This window comes from Mustela nigripes, unplaced genomic scaffold (genome assembly GCF_022355385.1).
Source record: "Mustela nigripes isolate SB6536 unplaced genomic scaffold, MUSNIG.SB6536 HiC_scaffold_1086, whole genome shotgun sequence".
In the NCBI taxonomy this organism is placed as follows: domain Eukaryota; kingdom Metazoa; phylum Chordata; class Mammalia; order Carnivora; family Mustelidae; genus Mustela; species Mustela nigripes.
Window position 1 is genome coordinate 1 of NW_026740493.1, and position 5905 is coordinate 5905.

The window sequence follows — 5905 nt, forward strand, 5'->3', positions numbered from 1 at the left end:
TTTTTTTTTTAAGATTTTATTAATTTACATTCCAGAGAGAGCTCAAGATTATAAGCAGGATCCCTGCTCTTGTGGGACTTGATGTGGAGGAGCCCAATGTGGGACTCAATCCCACAGCCCTGGGATCATGACCTGAGCTGAAGGCAGATGCTTAACCAACTGAGCCACCCAGGTGTCCCAATTGTTCCTTTTTTTTTTTTTTTTTTAGGTAAGTTTTCCACCTTGTCATTTTGTCCAGAGAAGAATAGATGAATGGGAGAAAGAAATGCTAAAATGGTAACAACTAGCCCAGAAAAATATACACTAACCAAATCAGAAGAGACTCAAAACTGGGGGCAGAAGAAAGGGGAAGAAAAAAAAATATTTAGGCTGGTGAATAGAACAGAGCCACAGGCTTGATTTTGAATGTAGTATGGTCTGTTAGAAGAATTTGCCTCCCAAAATTTTAAAGAAAGAAAAAATTAAATATATACAAAAATAAGGGTAAACATGATGAAGGGATAAATTATGACTATAAAGATGAAAATTAAAAAGATGTCACAGGGGCGCCTGGGTGGCTCAGTGGGTTAAAGCCTCCACCTTTGACTCAGGGCATGATCCCAGGGTCCTGGGATGGAGTCCTGCATTAGGCTTTCTGCTCAGCAGGGAGCCTGCTTCTTCCTCTCTCTCTGCCTGCCTCTCTGCCCACTTGTGATCTCTGTCTGTAAAATAAATACATAAAATCTTTTTTAAAAAAAGATTTTATAAAAAGAACTGGAAAATAAGTTGGCTGGAAAAAAAAAAAAAAGTAGAGAATGTGACCAGGCTAGAGACTAGACCAAAGCCATACATTAGATTTAAGGTATATTATGGTCTGTTGGAAGAAACTGTATCCCAAAATTTAAAGAAAGAAAAACTTATACAAATACAAAAAATAAGGTTAAGTACAATGAAGGGATAGACTATGACTATAAAAATGAACATTATAAAAGGTATCGATAAGGGATGCCTGGATGGCTCAGTTGGTTAAGCAACTGCGTACAGCTAGGGTCATGATCCTGGAGTCCTGGGATCAAGTCCCGTATCAGGCTCTCTGCTCAGAAGGGGTCTGCTTCTGCCTTTGACCCTCTCCCCTCTCATGCTCTCTCTCTCACTCTCTCAAGTAAATAAATAAAACGTTTTAAAAAATAAAAAATAAAAAAGTTATTGATAAGATAAACTAGTTAAAATAGAAAAGAGGAAAAATTAAAAAAAATAGAGAGAAAAGTAAAATTTTTAAAAATTTAACTTTGAAAGACTAAAGGATCATGGGGGGAAAATCCATGAATTCTGTGTGCTGCATTCCTGTATCTCTGGAGTTCCACCATTTTCATTGATCTGTGAACTTGGTCTTGGCTGGATGTTCTTGCTGATCTTCTGGGGGCCTGTCACCGTGACTCTCAAATGTCTTTGCAGAACTGCACCGCCCTTGCCAGGGGCCAGGCTAAGCAATCTGTGTGGTTATGGTCTTGGAGCTTTTGTTCCCTGAGCGCTTTCTGTAGAGTTCCCGCGGACAGGAATGAAAATGATGGCCTCCCAGTCTCCCACCTGGAGGAGCCAAGAGCTCAGGGCCCCAGTCCTCAGTGCGCACTCAGAGAAAAGCGTTCAATCCCTCCCATCTCCCTGGTTTCTGGCCACGCTCTGAGCTCCCTCGGCATGTAGCCGAGCATTTCTGTCTCAGGCGCACGGCCCTGTTTGGAGTCTCCAAACCCAGCAGATTCCTGCCACGCCCTCCCGCACCACTCCTCCTGGAAAAGGAGGGGGTGTCCCCAGATCTGCCACTTGTGGGGTCCCTGCTCCAAGAGCAGGGGTCAAATGTGCCTTGTATCACAGTTTAAGGTAATCCTGAGCTGAAAGCCCCCGCCTTGGCTCTGTCTCTGCAGCCGGCTTCCCTACTCTGATGCCTGGGGTCTCTGTCACACTTAGACACCCCTGGTCTTTCTGTGACCCCACGGGTCCTGAGACCACACAGTCCCCACGAGGGCTCCGCCCCCGCTTAGCCTCTGGGGCCGCGTCTCTCAGTGGAGCAGACTTCTAAAAGTTCAGATTTTGTGCTCCGCTGCTCTACCACTTGCTGGGAGCTGGCCCCTCTACCTCCCCAGGTCTATCTTCCTGTATGTCACTTTGGCTTCACTTCACACATCCTACCTACCAAAAAGGGGTCACTTTTCTGTTTCAAGAGTTGTTGATCTTCTCTTCACTCTCTTGTTGAGTTTGTAGGTGTTCAGAGTGGTTGGATAACTATCCAGCTGGATCCCTCGGACCAGATGAAATTTAGGTCTCCTACTCCTCCGCCGTCTTGCTCTTCCTCTGAAAAGCTCTCAGCTTTTCCCTGTTGAGGACCATACTTGCTGTGGGCTTTTCATAGATAGCTTTTATGTTATTGAGCTATGTGCCCTCTATCCCAATATTTTGAAGAGTTTTAATCAGGAAAGGATGCTGTATTTGGTCAAATGCCTTTTCTGCTTTAATTGAGAGGATCATAAGGTTCTTATTTCTTCTTTTGTTAATGTGACCCATCACACTGGCAGAGGGGATTTTAATCTGACTGACGGTGAGTAGAGAATTTGTTCTTTTTTTTAGGAGACCTCAGCTCCTACCAGCCCCCAGCAGTGGAGCACCAGAGTGGAAGTTAACCACGGTCTACACTCCTGGCCCTGGCACCCACTGGCTGGGTCCCCTCAGCCATGTCTTAACCTCTGAAACTGTTTACTTCCTGATACAGATAGAGTAAGAGCGTCTTGTTTGCAGGGCTGCTGAGAGATCCAGGTGACTGGGCAGCTGTGAGGCACGTAGGGAACATTCCACACCTCCTGGTTACTGATAGCTCTGGATTATCACAAACTCCTTTGTGTTGGTCCCCGCCCGCCCCTGGTGCCCTGGCTCCCAGTACACGGCTGGCGGGTGCTCGTGGAGCCCAGGGAAGGCTCAAATGCAGAAACCACTGAATGACTGTGTCACGGGCAAGAGCCAGGAGCAAAATGGTAAGTGAGAGCGTGGAGAAGACAAAGACAGGGAGAAAAGGTGAGGGGTCACTAAGGAGAGGCCGTTCTACAGAGACTCGGGAAGGAGGTAGGGGAGCACCAGGAGAATGAGAAATTCAGAAATGCAAACAAAGCGATTAGGGTGAGAGCTGAGGAATCACAAGAACCACGGGCTGCTGTTTCAGTGATAGTAACTGCCTATTACAGAGCAAGCAAAGGAAGGGAGACTGCTTCTTGGCATGAGGTTTTGTTTGGGGGTGATGAGATGTTCTGGAGGCTGACAGTATTGCTTGCACAATAGCGAATATACTAAAACCACTAAATTATACATTTTTAATTGGGTCTATGTAAACTCTATCTCCAGACAGTAAAAGGAATAAGGGGAAATGCAGCGTGCTGGTCCCATCTGGGGTGTGTGCGAACGGGAGCACTGAAGATACTTGAAACATGTGCTCGGTTCTTCATGGTCATGCCAGGGGTTGATTTTCTTACTCATTAAACTGTAGAGATATGCTTTACTTATGCTTTTTTGATTGTATAAAAATATGACAAAAAGTTAAAATGCGTCCTATAAGGGAGAAAAGCATGGGAGAAAAAGAACAAACCGAGGAAGATACCGGAGCAGAAATATCTAGGAGAAGAGATGCAGCGGGATGGGAACCTGCATCAGGAGATGCTCAGGCCACCCTGTAGGCTGCCCAGGCACTTCTGCCAGCCGGCCCCACCCCAAGCCCTCCCTGAGGCTGGAGGTCGGCTAAGCTTAGCTGGGGAGCTGCCAATGGCCTCAACCTCCTGCCCCAGCTCTGACTTGGCTTTCTATGCCCAATGTTCCTCTTTTTTTATATAAAATATACAGCCACCTCCTCCAGGATGTTTTCCCTGATATAGCCAACCAAACTGGTCCCTTGCCACCTTATAGACCCTACTCCCTCACTCGGGATGCTGGTGTCCCGACCTTGAAGGCTTGGGGTCTTTGATATTGTCTCTGTGAACTGCTCAGTGGTTTTAATATGCTCGGGGTCATGCCTGCCTCCCACCTGTAAGCGTCTCAGGGCAGTGACTGAACATGTGGGCCAGTCCCCCCCAGCCAGACAGCCAGCTCAGCTACTTGAGCAACCAAACGGCTCTGGGAATGGTGTCCTTACACACAAAGGGAAAACCTCTCTCCCAGATACAACACTCTGTCTCTAAGGCTCCCCTGCAAAAAAAGATGCACAGAATATAATGTGGTATAAAGAGCTCCACAACAGTCACCTGACAGAGAAATGATGAACTCTATGTAGATAGCTTATAACCTGAAAATCCACTTGAAAATACATGACTTTGCTGGCTCTTCCAACAAACATAAGGACAACGAAACACTTAACACTTAGAACAGGACGCAGAGGCGCTCCGTACAGGCGGTGCTGAAGTGCTCCGTCAGCTCACACCTGCTTGCTTTCCACCAGCCTCCTTTACGCTCAGCCAGCAGCCCCGGGCCCCAGCAGCCAGCTCTGTCCGGCTGCCAGCACGTCCTGCTGCCCCCACGCCAGCTAGCCCACACTGACCAGGAGGGATGAGAAGGGACGAGCCGCTGAGGGTGGTGTCCAGGAGAGGACACTGGTGGGACGATGGGAAGAGAAAGGTGCACCTGCTGTGGCCTGACCAGTGCCAGCTGGGGTCTCAGACGATAGACGTCCCTCCAGACCGGGGCAGGAAGAGGTCATGGCCACCCAGAGCTCCCCTGGCGGCTTCCTCCTTCGGGGTTTCTCTGAACGCCCAGGACTTGAAAGAAGCCTCTTCGCGGTTGTCCTACCTTCTGACTCAGGTGGGCAACACCCTCACCATTCTGCTGTCTGACCTTTTTCCTCTCTGACCTGTCCTTCTTGGACCTTCTTGGATGAGTTCCATCCTCCAGATGCTGGTCAACCCCTGGGGCCCAAAACCCATCAGCTTCCTTGGCTGCTCTGTTCAGCTCTTCATCTTTCTGTTCCCGGGGACCACTGAGTGCACCCTCCTGGCAGTGATGGCCTCCAACTGCTATGCGGCCACCCGCCAGCGCCCCCACTACACCACCATCATCTAGCCCTGCCGGTGCCAGCAGCTGGCATCCGTGGCCAGGGTCATCGGGCTGCTGGAGTCAGTAGTCCAGACGCCACCCCCTCTCCGCCTGCCCCTCTGTCCCCATCGGCAGATGGATGGCTTCGTGTGTGAGGTCCCAGCTCTAATCACATTGTCCTGTGGGACCACCACCTACAATGAGACCCGGAGGGCTGTGGCCAGTGTCCTCATTCTAGTCGTGCCCCTCGGCCTCATCCTTGTCTCTTACTGTGCCATCGCCCGAGCAGTGCTGAGGATTAACTTGGCGCAAGAGTGGAGGAAGATGTTTGGGACCTTCCCCTCCCATCTCACAGCGGTCACCCTCTGGTACAGCTCAGGCATTGTCGTCTCCCTCCAGCCCCAGAGTTCCTATGCTCACAAATGGGGCAAGTTCTTTGGTCTCTTCTATGTCGTGGGCACCCCAGCACTTACCCTCTCACCTGAGGAACAAGGAAGTCAAGAGAGCCTTCAGGAGACTGCTGGGGAAGGACAGGGACACAAGGCGGAGCTGAGTGCGGGTCCATGTGCTGCTCAGTCCAGAAGAGGTCCTCGTGCCGCTGGCAGGAAGCCTGTGTTCCCTGCACCTGTGCCCTCCCCCACGGTGCCACGCCAGTGGATGATGGCCACGTGTGTGCACGCAGGGGTGCTTGCATGTGCCCTATCTGTAAGGCAGGGACAGGAAGTGGGCTGAGGTGCGGAAGGCACTGATACGTGAAACAGGAGAGATTTCAGATGATCTCCTCTTTGATCTATTTTGTCTTTAACGGTCTTTGCCTTCACCACGATGTGTCTACACCATCTGTCCTAATGGTTTCACACCCATT

The 5905-nt window shown here is 49.7% G+C and overlaps 1 pseudogene; it reads left to right on the plus strand.

The window, feature by feature from the left end:
• The first annotated feature begins 4706 nt into the window (after positions 1-4706).
• On the plus strand, positions 4707-5593 carry LOC132008793 (olfactory receptor 2H1-like; annotated as a pseudogene).
• The last annotated feature ends 312 nt before the right edge of the window (positions 5594-5905 follow it).